Raw genomic sequence first — 15,689 nt, forward strand, 5'->3', positions numbered from 1 at the left:
TGGACTGGATTAGGTATCCTGGTAATGTATATATGCACAGCACTGCAAACATCCCTTAATCCATATCCTGCAGCTTAATGGCCTAGTTTTTTCTTCCTCAATAAACCAACTTCCATGAGGTAGGAGGATGCCTCAGTCACTTGCCACGTGATCCATTCAACATTTTGATACATGTGAATAAATACAAGGCAGTGCCCTTGCCACTGGCGATGCCAAGCTCTAGAAGTGATCTGAGGGCGTTCATTGTCTAGTTGGGCACACAGGAGAAAGAACTATAAATAGAAGCATTATAAAATAAAAAATAATCAAATGTAGAATACACTTTAAAAAGCCCTAAACTTGCAGTGAAGTCTACAAGGACTTCGAGTGTGAAGATTGCAGCTGGGGATGGCCAAGTAGGTTGTGTAAAAACAAAGGTGACAGCCAGCCAGAGGAGTGGAGCGGCTTCACCACCTAAGTGCCGGAATGAGTCTTCTTGGCAGGAAAGATAGTGTGAGCCAATTAAAGAGGCTCATGCATAACTAATTCTAAGGACACATCTTTACTTTTCAATTGTATTCCATAGGATACCAAGGGCAATAGGAAAAATTTTTTCTCTCTCTCATTTTTCTCTATGTGTATGAAGCAGGTAGGACTAAGACCTTATGCACTTTTTAAACAAAGAAACAATAAACTTGTAAAGTGGCAAAACAGGCTAGGGCAGTAAACTGTAGGATAGTGACTAGAAAATATATGGGGGAACCTAGTGGAAGGCAAGGATTGTTTTAGTAGGTTTGTTTGCTCAAGTCTATTTTGATGGTGATGCCCAGTCTCTAGTGAGAAGAATTTTCTATTGCAGGGAGGGCGCTGTTCTCATGGGAAATCTTTCTTTTTTTTTTTCAAGCAACTATTTAATAACAGATCAGAAGAGTAATTTTCAACCGGTGTGCCACAAGAATTTTAAAAGATGCAATACCTCACTGTTTAGTCAAAAACACTGACCTTGTTTCCCTTCAATTGTCAAATAAAAAAGTGACAACAGCCAAAAGAACAATAGCTGTCCAGTTTGAATGCCCTGTCTTGAACCATAAATATATAGGTCTTATAATAAATTTTATTGGTCACCAATCTTATTGGTCACATTGCATAATAAGGTTGTGTCTGATTGGTTAATTCTTTGTACCAGAAATGTTCATATATAATTATAGGTACCTAATTTTTAAAAAATTCACTTTGGAGCAAAAAGGGTAGATAATTACTACTACTACTACTATTAATAAATTAACCAAAATTACTGTATACCTAATATTTTCATCAGACAGGCAAAAAATAATGTATTTTGGGGTGTTGGCAAAAATAATATATTTTTTGGTGTGCTGCAGAATTTTAGTAATTGGTTTATGTGTGCCATGAGACAATAGAACATTAAAAATCACTGGATTAAAATAATATTTGATAAGATAAAATGAACTTTTATTTGCCATATGCAATGATGTCATACTTTCTCATAAGAAAATAACTATATCCTTCCTGCTGGCAGGTCACAAGGTATTTTTTTCAACTAGTTTACATTCAACTATTTTGTATTAGTTTCAGAAGTGCAGCATAGTAGTTAGATAATCATATACTTTACAAAGTGTTCCCCCACTATTTCCAATACTCACTCAGCACCATTCACAGTTATTACAATATTATTGATTCTGCATGTTACATCCCAATGACTATTTTGTGACTGCCAATTTGTACTTCTTAATCCTTTCACCTTTTTCATCTTTCATGGGAAATTTTATGATCTGCTTTTAAGTGGATAAGAGGGCAGAGAGCCTTTCCTGAGTGCCATTTCTCAAGTGCCTTCCCTTCAAAATGATCAATGACAAAGCAGCATATTTTGGGGTGGCATGTTCAGAGTCCCTTCAGGGGAGAGGAAGGGCCAGGAGTGTGGCCAGTAAGACCTGATACCTGACTAGATAGAGAAGGTGAAGAAGGGGGGAGTGCCTTAGAGGGGTCCCCTTTGAAGAGATGTAAAGAGTGAGGTGTGGGGGGGGAGGATATGGTGAGAGCAGGTACCTGAGCTGGATACACTGAGTTGAAGTGACAACAACACAGATGAGCAGGGACAACTATCTCACATATGGTGTGATCTTGAGGCTCAGTTTTTGCTGAGTTACTTATATTACCAGTTACTGAGGACAACTGCATACAGATGTTTTGCTAGACTGAAAAACTCACAGACAAGAGTTTTCAGTTAGAGAAGAAAAATATTCATGTATGGCCTTTGGTAATAAATTGAAAAGACAACAAATAAATAATTCAATTCTCTCACAGATTCTCCCAAAGTGATACCGATCTTTCTAGCTCAAAGTTATCACATCCCATCAGTGATTTCTAACAGTCTAAAAAAAATCTAATATGAGTATATAGATCAATATTTTGACCTTATTATTTACCACCACCTTCAGATGATAACAGAAAAATTCAACAAATAAACACAATTGATGTTTAAGCTAGGCAGGCCACCAAGGCCAGAGTAACAACACGGTAAGCACACAGTTTTCATACTATCATTTACTATAAAAGAAGGGTTTTTGTAAGATGTGAACTTTTGTAGCATGATCTACCCCGTACAAAAGAAAAATTGTTTTTGGCTCTTAGAACTGAAGATCAAAGTGTGCAGAAATTGGGCCAAATACTGCAAAGTGTCAGCACTGTAAAAACAGTTCTGTAGTTTTTTCCAACAGCATTGCCTTCCAATAATTTGGGATGCACAATATTGTAGCAGTTGGGTAAGTTTTTACTTGGATGTGTTGTGGATTCTTCAAAAAATTAACAGATAGTCAGCAACTACAGAGCCAGCTATTAAATTGCTGCAATTTCTATTGCTGAAATGTTGACCCTTCTGTGAATGTGCCAAAAGCAATGATGAGACTGCAGGTTGAAACCAATCTGCCAAGTCCCACCTCATTAGGCTCCCATCTGATTTTAGCATATTGGCCCCAAACTCTGCAGTGCGCCTCTGTCCAACACAGGAAGCCCTCTGACATTTGGCGATAGGCTGTGGGAGCCATATTGAGAAAGCCAGGAGTCTGACCAGATGGTAGCTCTCCCTTGGACTTCTTCAGAGATTTATTTTCTCTATGAAGCAGACAGAATTGGGCAAGTCCTCCAAGCACATGGCCTTTTTTGTACTTTCATTATATGAAGAAGCCTGGGCTAGTCTTTTGGCAGCTGAACATTTGGCAGGCTGGCAATCTTGGCAAAGCTGTGCAGTTCACAGACTCGGGGGCCCTTCAGACTACAAAGCAAATCTTGCACTTTGTAGAGTTCCTAGATGGGGGGGAGGGGGGAGGAATGAAATGATCCATCACAAGCATCTAAAGACATTGTGGAAATATGACAGGCTCTGCCAAGAGAGAGTGAGACAGAATGTATTTAATGAGTCTTTCCAATAGAAACTTTATTTTGAAAGTTTAAAAGTGCATTAACAATGATTGGGTGTTAATGGAACACCATTTGTATATTGATCTCCACACATTTCCCCAAATCAGCCTAGACTCCATGTTTTATTTTTTTTTATAGTGAGAACAGGAACCCTTCTTGCCATTTTATAATTATTATTGCCATATTTTCTTTTAAGAAAAAGATAACAAGGACACTAAAGGGTTATATGCTTTAACTCCCCAATCTTTAACTGACCTTTTTTAAAAAATCAGCTTTGTTGATTGAGATAGAACTCATGTACTACACAACTCATGCATTTAAAGTGTACAATTATAGTTTTATTACATTAAGTTATTAATTTCTTTAATTTTTAAAAAAGATTTTATTTATGTATTTTTAGAGGTAGAGGAAGAAAGAGAGAGAAGCATCAATCAGTTGCCTCTTTTATGCACCCGGACTGGGGATTGAACCCAAAATCCAGGCATGTGCCCTGATTGCGAATCAAACAGGCAACCTTTTGGTTGGCAGGATGACGTCCAACCAACTGAGCCACACTGGTCAAGACAAATTATAAATTTCTTTAAATTATGGTAAGATATATAAAACATATTAGCCATTTTGACTATTTTAAAATTGAAAGTTCAGTGGCATTAATTACATTCATAATGTGCAACAATCACCACCGTTTCCAAAATGTTTCATTGCCCTAAATGGAAACTCCCTAACCACTAAGCAACAACTGCTCATTCCCTCCTCTTACAAGCCCCTGATAACCTCTGACCTATTTTCTATATCTATGGATTCACTTATTCTAGATATTTCCTATAAGTGGAATCATATAATATTCACCCTTTTATGGGTGGTTTATTTCACTTTGCATCATGCTTTCCAGGTCCATGCATGTTGTAGAAATGTGTTAGGATTTCACTATTTTTTATGGCTGAATAGTATTCTATTGCACATATGCATCACTTTTGTCTATCCATTAATCTGGTGATGGACTCTTAGGTTTTTCCTATCTTTTGGCTCTTGTGTTCAATTGGCTTTTGTTGATAGACTGGCCTTCCAAAGGGGAGAGTGTGGGCCCAGGTGCACGTTGTATGTAGCAGCACATGTGTTATGAATACTGTACAATTGTAAGTGCTCTAATAAGGAAAGGCATCCCAAGACAGTCCTCCCAGTGCCCAGCAGCAATAAAGATCCGCTAAAATGAATTGTGTGTGTGTGTGTGTGTATAATAAAGAGCAAGAGCATGGAACACTTGATCAAACATCATCTGATTGGAAAAAATATTGTGGTTTCCCTAAGCATAAATCAAGCCTGATTAATTGAATAGACTTCTGTGAGGCAATACATATGTATGTAGGAAAACAGGCACTGAGAATATGGCTTATTTAAATATTCAAAATGTCTTGGAGAAAGTTTTACACCAAGGCTGTATGTCGTAATCAAATCACTATGGAATTGGAAATAGGTGCAAACTGTTTTACCAATGTAAAAAATTGACATTTAACTCAATGAATATTTATTACATGCTTAGTGAGAAACTATGGGAAATACAAAGTAAGGAATACTCTTCCAAATCCACAACTCAATGAGAAAGCAAGTATAAAAATAATGTAAAAAGTATAGGGCATAAAGAATCACATTTTTGAAAAAAAAGTAAGCAATGGAATTCCTTCGAGAATCAGATCTAAGATCAGTTTTATTTTAATATATATTGTAAGTGTTGGAGAACATATAAGAGGAAATCCTGAATTTACACACACCAAAAAATTTTTCTAGGAAGGAATACCATAGAACTGTTGTTACTTTGCAATTGAACAACAACCACAAAAGTGACTAATACTTCTCAAGTGAACATTTAAAAAGCTAATGCATTAATAACACAACACAAATATATCCAAAGAAATGAATTTTATTTTATCAATTATGCTTCATTAAATATAACCCAGGATAAGTGATTAAATATCATTTTTCTCTCACCAAAATTATTATATTGGACACATATGATTAAGAAAAAAGACAATGGTGTAAGACAATAATAGGATGACTATTTAGAAGTAAGCCACAAAACATCTCCTACCCTGGTCATAATCTTGGACCAACCCCATCTACTCCTGGAATTAGATACTTAAAATATGAAATTTATAGAATCCTGCAGGCTCACAAGTTCCATTTCATTGAAAACATCAACTTTATAATAAAAATCTCACTATTAAAAACACCAGAAAATTTTTAAAAAGCCTTAGATTTACATTTCATGCAAGATGTGAAGAATCCTGTGGTATGAACTGCTAAAACATTTTTGGTAAAATATGTTTTTTTTATTGCTGTTCAAATACAGTTGTCTCCATTTTCATTCCACTATGCCCCCCACCCCACCCATCCCCACCTCCCACCCTCGAACCTACCCCCTCTGGCTTTGTCCATGTGTCCTTTATACATGTTCCTTGATGGCCCTTCCCCTATTATCAGCTGTTCTATTCTCCCTCTCGCCCCTCCCCTATGGTTACTGTCAGTTTGTTTTTTATTTCAATAGCTCTGGTTGTATTTTGCTTGCTTGTTTGTTTTGTTTCGTGCAAAAAATCAGAACACCACATTAACAAATGATCAGAAACCATTGTGTAGCTTTTAGCAAATGTTATTTTCAGTGTCAACAACTTACAACTTATTACCAGGTGGTAAACTCTGAGATAGCTAATCATAAAAATAGTAGTATAAAATAATGTGAAAACATCATTAAACTAAATGAGAATTTAAAATGCATCAGAATACAAAAAAATGTCCAACTTTAAAAATTACTATATGAGATACCACTTAACACCAGTCAGAATGGCTACCATGAACAAAGAAATAAACAACAAGTGTTGGAGAGGTTGTGGAGAAAAGGGGACTCCAGTTCACTGTTGGTGGGATTGCAGACTGGTACAACCACTATGGAAAGCAGTATGGAATTTTCTAAGAAAACTAAAAATGGACGTGCCTTTTAACCCAGCAATTCCACTGCTAGGAGTATATCCTAAGAACCCTGAAACACCAATCCAAAAGAACCTATGCACCCCGATGTTCATAGCAGCACATTTTACAATAGCCAAGAGTTGGAAGCAACCTAAATGCCCATCGGTCAATGACTGGATCAAAAAACTATGGTACATTTACACAATGGAATTCTATGCTGCAGAAAGGAAGAAGGAGCTCCTACCCTTTGCAACATCATGGATGGAACTGAAGAGTGTTATGCTGAGCGAAATAAGCCAGGTGGTGAAAGACAAATACAATATGATATCACCTTTAACAGGAATCTAAACAACAAAACAAACAAGCAAGCAAAATGTAACCGAAGACACTGAAATACAGAACATGCTGACAGGGTCCAGAGGGGAAAGGGGAGAGAATCACAGGGGAAAAGGGGAAGGACTCACATGAACAAGTATAAAGGACACATGGACAATAACTAAGGTGGGGGGCAGAGATGGGAGGGAGGTGGGGAGCACTGGGGGGGCAGGGCTGGGAATACAAGAAAGAAAACTGTACTTGAACAAGAGTTAAATTTAAAAAAAGAATGTGTATATAAAAAAATTACTATATGTACTAAACATTGATCTAAATTAACCATGGAGCTTATAACACACCAAACTCTTTTTTTTTTGCTTACTAACAAAAATTCAGATCTATTTGTGATGAATAAAATATAATTAACCTGGAAAAGTCCAGAAAAGACAAGTAAAACAATGCAAGCTGTGGAGGGCATGTCTGTAAAGACAAATGAAAAACTTTAGAACCATAGTTGGAAAGGTAAAGACTGAATGGGGCTATTTGTATGTTAAAAATTGTAAAAGGTAAAGATAAGGGAGAACCACAGCTAGTTCATCAGATCCTGAAATATTAGAGCAGGAGGGAAACTTTTCCATTGTCAGTGAGTAAAGTTGAAAATCAATGTTAAAGCTATATCTTTTCTCAGGGCAATGTGAACTAGTGTTCTGGAGTCTAAATGTGAAGAAGAAAATAAACAATTTAAATAAACTAAAAAATTAACTAGTTCATAATATAAGAGGACTGTTAGTAGATGGTGGGATTTTCCTTACCTTTAGAGGGGATGCCCACATAGTAAACACAAGTATCTTCCCAAAACACATGTCCTGGCTGAACATGCACAGCAAGGCCTGTCCATTCCTCTCATCCTTATGCTCTTACCCTGAAGCCAAGATCCAGAGGTAGGGGCTTCCTCCCTGAGAGAGCCTAGTACCGTGCCTGACAATAGATTTTGAGCGACAGAAAGCTATCAAACAACTTTCTCTTTAATCATTAACTCTAAGAAATGAAAAAGAAAAAGAAATCTAGGCATTTTAGGGAAACAGTGAGGAGAAGATTTTCAAACCATCCAGATTCTGAAAAAAAAATGTATATGACATTATCATACTCTTAAAGTGGCTAGAAAAGAAAGTAGTTTATTTTCAAGTTTCTTTTTGTTAGGAAAATACTATGAAAAAATCTTATAATTTATATTTATTATTAAAGTATCATTATCATAATATTTATATAATTGTTTCATAATTTTCCTTGCATGTGAAATTAGTTGGATGGTAGATTTCAACATTTCTGAGTTCTTCTTTTTTAAAAATTAAAGCTGAATCCAAGCTGAAGGAATGTGATTTCAGTAAAAATAGCCTAATTTGTAGTGATCATTGTCTTTGGCAAAAACATATCAGTTCATAAGTAGTTTGGATCAGAAGTTGCCTGATTTCATGAAAGTTCCAATAACTGCATCTAAGTCAAGGAAGATATCCAGGATTTTATCAGGACAATAAACAAATTTATTCAGTAAAATGAGGATAGCTCTTTATCAGGAAGTCACCTTTAATCTTAAAATGCTCCAGCTGGAGTTACAAGAATAAACAGACGACTCCAGTAATTTAGCGAAGAAATAATGGTTGACTTAATTCATTTCAGAAGTGACTGCTCTTTATCTGCTCAGGAACAGATGCACTAGGTGCTTCTAATTATGTAACGGGCATCAGAACTCATTCTTTCCTCCAGTGAGAAAAATTTAAAAGTAAAATCAACGTCTCTGTTCTCTTGACGCCACTTTCAACTTCTGGAAATAAAGCTTTGGTGAAAGATGCTGAATAGGCTTCAGTTGACGTGCTTTATCAGACAGCACCACCACAGGATCGGGTGTTCGATAGCTTAACAGCTGGATCGCACAACAGCGCTGTGTGCTCACCTCACAGGCCAAATGCCCAAGGGCTAGGACACCCACCACACAGGAAAATATGCCTGCCACATACAGTAACTGACGTGTGAATACTATGTCACCTGCGAAGTTCTGTAAGGAAGCTGCCGACCTAGTGTAGGCTGTAACAGTAGCATTTTACAACCAAAGCTCCAGAAAGTCCTTTGAGTCAAATGTCTAGTGTTGAGGACCTCTGCATGACTTGTCAAAATCCTTTTTCATCTGGCTGGCTTTGGGCAGACCAAGACACATCTTAAATTGCACTTGCTTCTGAGAATGCTTGCTATGTGAGATCAAACTTTCCTATTTTCTTCTACATATTGGTTCAAATAAACTGGTTTGATTTTACTAGCAAGTAGTGGCTTTCATTATTTTTTAAATGCCTATTTTTAACCCTATGCAAACTCCACAACTTTTTGCCTGCTTTTCTCATCTTTTGAGTCAGGAAGTGGATTAAGCCAGGGCTTCTGAAAGTCTGTATGTATACAAACAACTTGAGAATGTTGGCAAAAAGTAAATTCCAATTCAGTAGGTCTGCTATGGGCCTCAAGCTCCTAAATTTCTGACTATCTCCCAGGATATGCTGGGAGGATATGCTGGGATATGCTGAGGACAACATTTTGCATAACAGAGGTAAGCAACTATTATTTAACCCACCAATCATAACACTTGGGTCTGTTCTAAACATATGTTGAGAGTGCCATTGAAGTCCCACATTTTTAGGTTTTGAAAATTTTCATATTTCCACTCAGAAACTGCTTCTCACTCTGCCTGGATCATTTAGCATGTTGCCCTTAAGTTGAATTCACAAAATCAGACCACACCTTTGGGGACCACATATAAGCCAAATAAGATCACTCAAATACAGAGAAATATCCTTGAGTAAATAAAGCTTTGCATATAAAGAGTAAAAGTTGTTTTCTGCTTTCAAGGACTTCTTATCAAAAGGAATGACAGTGATTTTATTTCCAAAAGGTGGAGAGATCTGCCTTGGGTTTCTGCAGTCGAAGAGTTTCTTTGCTGTTTCTGTGGAGACTTGAGCTGCTTGGACTTTAAAATGAAACATTCACTGTTGCAAAGATTCATCTCAAGCATTGCAGTTCTTCACAGGTAAGTTTCTAGCTGGAAAAATCTGTGCAGTGATGGTTTGCTGGTTAGGGACATTGCCACAGTCTACAGAGGATTCAAACAAACCTGTAAGATGCAAAAATAATGATACATTATACATAAGAGAAGATATTAACAGAGTAAATTGAAAATATAAGTAATTTAATAAATTAAACAAGATGCTACACTAAGCTAGAGATTTCTCAAAATATACATATTGGTTAAAATTCTAGTCAAGTAGCCAGTTTTAAGTGGCAAACATACTGGAAACAGGGAATACGTAAGGGAGGATTGAAGAAACGGAAGTGAGTATTTTCAGGCGTAGCATGCAAAGATTCAAGCGGACTGAATGTGGAAACCTCGTATCTGTCCTCACAGTCAAATCCCAAAATCTCATGGATATGATTTCTTTTGTATTAAAATTCCAAAGTCTATGCTGAGTGAAGAGACTACAGAAAGATAGAAAATGGTAAGCAAAGCTAAAATAGTGGAAGCAATTAAATACATATCATACTGATTTCACAGTATTTATTCAAAATTGGAAACAGATGTATGGTTTACAGGTATTTAACTATATGATTTTATTTAGGACAAAGTGCTTCCATAAGTAGACAAACGTTAATTTGCAATTTGAATTTTATAGTATAGTCATCTTTATTTTGTTGAATTGGCTTATTAATTTGGAAGGCAAATAACATTATGTATTTGTCCTGTTCATATTGAACAATCTTGGTGGATGAATTCAGTGAGAAATACTGACAGAAATGTTAAAACAATGGGAAAATATATTGACAGTCTCTCCAATACTTAAGAGCTAGATTTTAAAATTAAAATAATCTCTGTGGCCAGAAATATTGGTATCTGAACATAATGATACTATTACTAGTATTCATTACAGGTAAATGAATGAAAAGAGAAAAATTATTATTTGGACAACAATAGAAAGAAAGAATTAAAGGTGTTAACAGACACGATAGAGATAATCCCAAAGAAAGTACTAACTTGTTACCACACTCACACGATGGCTCATGACTCACATCCACAGGAAATCCTTATTTCTAATTAGTTTTGGCAAATGAGTTTAGAAAGGAAGTACCCTTAACACAATGAGACTTTGAAGGGTCTCATCCACTGTAAAAACTGAAACAGTAATCACATTAGATAACAGGATACCGACATACTGTGCTTTATTCTTTAATATGTGTTTTTTTTCAAATTTTCAAAGAACGTATTTTTGGTTGTTTTAGCCTTGGCCGGTGGTTTAACATAGCAGAGGATTTCCTTTGTTATACCAAGATTTCATTTAATGGGAATTTAGGATTACTCTTATTACTGTGGTTCTTGGGAGGAAGAGGGTTTGTTTAATTAATAATGATTTTACTAAGGTTAAAAACAGTTTTCAAAGCTCTACTATGAAATTAAGTGGCACACTAGAAATGTTAGCAAAGGTCCCTGATTTAAATAATCTCATTGGAAGAAGTTTTACATCTCCTCAAGCAGGTGGTGTTAGCATTCGTCACTCCTCTCTCCATGGCCGCCGACCGTGGTAGGCACGTGTAACCTGATTCAGGTTTGTTTCAGGCAGCTGAGTGATGACTCCGGACTCTTCTTTGGTCCCCTTGCCAGGCTCCCAACAGCTTTAAAGAAAACACCCTAAAGTGACTGTACTGTGCCACAATTTCAATATTCAGATCTTCATTTAGTAAAAGCAGCTTCTTTTCATTCGCTTCTCTTTTCTTACAACCTTTATCCCTCCACTGGCTCCTTCTGTACCTCAAATATCATTCTGGCTTTGCTTCTCTTACTTCAGTATCATAAAATACAAAATGTAACAGAAGGCTTTCCCAAAATCTCATCTACACTGAGGGTAGGTGAAGCAAGAGAGGCACTTACACACAGAAACACACATCTTTGTTCCTGTTCGCATTTAGGGTTTCGGTTTCTAGCCGCTAATCAGCAAGAGGTAAGTGAATTCCCCTTTGAAGTCACTTTTCACTTTGTTTAATTTAAAAAAGGTATATTGGGTACTGAGTTCCCAGCCCTGTGCTAGCAGTCGGAAGTATAGAGATTATAACAACAAAATTCTTCACCTTCAAGAGACTCACAGAACAATAGATAAAAACCAAAATTTTACCAAGCACCTGATTTATTTCAAATTAAAAAGTATATTTAAATTAGAAAGGTATATAGAACTCTTCATTTATGCAATTGTTCACTTATACATGAGGTGTTTATTTATTTATTCACTCATTGATTAATTCATTCATATGTAGTGAACAGGAAAGACAAGGCCTCTGCCACTGGGAGTTGAGAGCTGAGCAAAGATTACCCACATAAGACCACACCCCTGAGCATGTGTGCACACATGTGCACAGAGGGTGCACAGGTACTGACTCAACAAGCGTTTTATTTTTAAAGGACATACTAGATTTTGCCATGATACACACACACGAAAAGATTTGCGAATACTGCTTCCTGTTTTGTTGTGAATATGCCCTTGAAGTTAGGCTCAACATAAGCCTTATATTTTCTATTTAAAATATTTTCCTGGTGAATATTTTACTAACAACCACTCCACCTGCATCTGATAACCAGGCAAGCTGGAAACTCTCTGGAAAAGGTGTTCTGCAGTATCAACTGTGCCTGGAAGAATCCCAAACCTTTACACTTAGCTATGTTTAGAAGGCTTATGATGAAGTTCAGTAGAGTAACACGGGCACAATATAGGCAGAGAGAAATCTTTGTGTGGGAGAGTTTTCAACAGAAATGGCTTGATGAGATAATGTTATAAAGGAAATTTGTCAGTATTTTTTCTTACATTGATAAGCAGCTACTTTTAACTCCTATCAAGTATACAAATTCTTTAGCTGTTTGAATAAATGAATCATTGGACAAGAATGAAGGGTGAGCCTGAAGAATTCAAGGTCTGCTTGAATAAGGTAAAAAGGAGCTTACAAAACTCATCTGTAGAACTATGAAAAACTTAGCCTCTTCAAAATAGTTCTAAATATCTTAGAAAAGGGAGTGTGGGCTAATTTCCTGTTTCAATGGAGAAACAAAAGTAGGAGAACAAAGTTGGGGACTTAGGACTGCAAGAGTAAAAAAGAGAAGAAACTTAAATCACAATGTTTATAAAATAAAAAGTAGTACAAAAGATTTATTATTAAATAAATAATAATAAAAAGAATAAAAGAACAAAAAGAACAAAATCAGAGGACTGACAACTACCCAATTTTAAGATTTACTATGGGAGCTAGACTAATTAAGACAGTATGTTATAGGCAAAGAATAGACAAACAGATCAACAAAACAGAGGCCAGAAATAAACTCACACAAATGGAGTCAACTGAACTTTGACAAAGGAACAAAGGCAATCCAATGGAGGAAGGATACCCTTATTAACAAATGGTACTGGAATTACTGGGCATCTACAGACATTGTGACCTTCCTAAAAATTAATTCAAAATGGATCATGCACATAAATGTAAGTTGCAAAACTATAAACCTCCTGGAAGAAGAAAAATGAGAAAATATAGGTGACCTAGGGTTTAGTGATGACTTTTTTGAAAAAACACTAAAAATAAGATCCGTGAGAGAAAAAACTGAGAAGTAGGACTTCATTAGCATTAAACACTTCTGCTCAGAGAAAGATCCCGCTAAAAGGATGAGAGGACATTTTCCAGGCAAAATGGAGGCATAGGTACACACACTGTGCCTCCTCACACCAGCAAAAGAAGGACAACAACAAATTTAAAAACAACCAGAACTGCAAAAAATCAAACTGTATGGAAGTCTGACAACCAAGGAGTTAAAGAAGAAACATTCATCCAGACTGGTACAAGGGATGGAAACAGGGCAGCCAGGCAGAGAGGACTCATGGCAAGGCAGAGGCTAGAGGACCAGGGCAGGTGAGGCGGCACTAGTGAAGTGGGCATTCCCACATTTGGGTGCAGATAAACTGGGAGGAATAACTGAGTAGCGAGATAGACCATACACCCCAGGGGTCTAGGGAGGGGAAATAAAGCCTCTGACTAACAAAACCTGTGGGGGTTGAGGCAGCAGCAGGAGAAACTCCCAGCCTTATGAATGGTTCATTGGAGAGACCCACAAGGTCCTAGAACATACACAAACCCACCCACCTGGGAATTGGGACCTGAAGAGCCCAACTTGCTTATGGGCAGCTAGGAAAGTTACTGAAAGCCGGCAGAGAGCCAAGCAAGCGGCAGTGTTCCCTCTTGGACCCCTCCCCCTTATACAGCACCACAACACAGTGACAAGTGTTGCCCCACCCTGGTGAACACCTATGGCTCAACCACTTACTATGTAACAGGCACACCAAGACAAAAATATGGACAAAAGGAAAGAACAGATCAAAGCTCCAGAAAAATACCAACTAAGTGACAGGAAGATAGCCAACCTATCAGACACATGGTTAGGAACACTGGAAATCAGGATACTCACAAAGCTGATTGAGTATGGTTGCAAAATTGAGGAAAAAGTGAAGGCTATGCAAAGAGAAATAAAGGAAAATGTACAGGGAACCAACAGTGAAGGGAAGGAAACCAGAATTCAAATCAATGGTGTGGAGCAGAAGAAAGAAACAAACATTCAATCAGAACAGAAATAAGAAATAAAAAAATGAAGAGACGCTTAGGAACTTCTGGAACAATTTTAAACATTCCAAACTCCAAATCATAATGGTGCCAGAGGAGAAGAGGAAGAACAAGAAATTGAAAACTTATTTGAACAAATAATGAAGGAGAACTTCCCCAAGCTGGCAAAGGAAACAGACTTCCAGGAAGTCCAGGAAGCTCAGAGAGTTGCAAAGAATTTGTACCCAAGGAAGTACACATACACACCAAGGGTCGTCGTAATTAAGTTATCCAAGGTTAAGATTTGGATTTCTTAAAAGCAGCAAGAGAAAAGGAGACAGTTACCTACAAAGGAGTTGCCATAAGACTATTAGCTGATTTCTCAAAAGAAAACTTGAAGGCAAGGAGGGGCTGGAAAGAAGTATTCATAGTCATGAAAAGCAAGGATCTACATCCAAGATTACTCTATCCAGCAAAGCTTTCAAAGTTTTAGAATGGAAGGGCAGATAAAGCACTTCTCAGATAAGGTCAAGTTAAAGGAGTTCATCATCACCAAGCCCTTATTATATGAAATGTTAAAGGGACTTATCCAAGAAAAAGAAAATGGCCAAGACTATGAGCAGTAAAATGATAACAAACACAACTATCAACAACAGAACCTAAAGAACCAAAAACTAAGCAAACAGCTGGAACTGGAACAGAATCACGATAATGGAGGTCACATGGAGGGTTATTAGAGGGGAGGTGAGGGGGGAGAATGAGGGAGAAGTTACATGAAATAAGAAGCATAAATGGTAGGTACAAAATAGACAGGGGGAGGTTAAGAATGGTATAGAAAATGGAGAAGCCAAAGAACTTTGCAAAAAAAAATGTCTGATGAAAGAGTTCTATCCAAAATCTACAAGGAACTCTTTAAAATCAACAATAACAACAACATATACACAAAAAAACTTAATTTAAAATGGACTAAAAATCTGAACAGACATCTGACTGGAGAAGGCAAATATACATTTGAAAATATGTTCAACATCATATTTTATTACTGAATTGTGAATTAAAAAAACATTGACATACCAACACACACTTACTAAAATGGTCAAAATTCCAAACACTGGCAATACCAAATACTGGTGAGAACAGCAAGCTACAGGAATTCTCATTGATGGAGGAAGTGCAAAATAGTACAGCCACTTTGGAAGACAATTCAACAGGATAGAAGTGCTTTACTGGGAACTCTCTGCAATTTATACTTCATTTTTCTATAAACCCAACACTGCTCTGACAAAATACAGTATATTATTTTTTCAAAAGAGAAGAACAAAACTATTTCTGAAACA

The 15,689-nt window shown here is 36.8% G+C and overlaps 1 long non-coding RNA gene across 1 annotated transcript; it reads right to left on the reverse strand.

Annotated features, from left to right (window-relative positions):
• Positions 1 to 3,293: 3,293 nt before the first annotated feature.
• Positions 3,294 to 14,302, reverse strand: LOC118995159 (uncharacterized). The gene is made up of 3 exons (XR_005068218.1): positions 14,201 to 14,302; positions 13,797 to 13,801; positions 3,294 to 3,303 (listed from the first exon to the last, which is right to left on the reverse strand). It is a non-coding gene; the product is annotated as an uncharacterized LOC118995159 (long non-coding RNA).
• Between the last annotated feature and the right edge of the window lie 1,387 nt (positions 14,303 to 15,689).

Source organism: Sturnira hondurensis, unplaced genomic scaffold (genome assembly GCF_014824575.4).
Source record: "Sturnira hondurensis isolate 20B ecotype Veracruz unplaced genomic scaffold, ASM1482457v3 Scaffold0009906, whole genome shotgun sequence".
Taxonomy (NCBI): Eukaryota; Metazoa; Chordata; class Mammalia; order Chiroptera; family Phyllostomidae; genus Sturnira; species Sturnira hondurensis.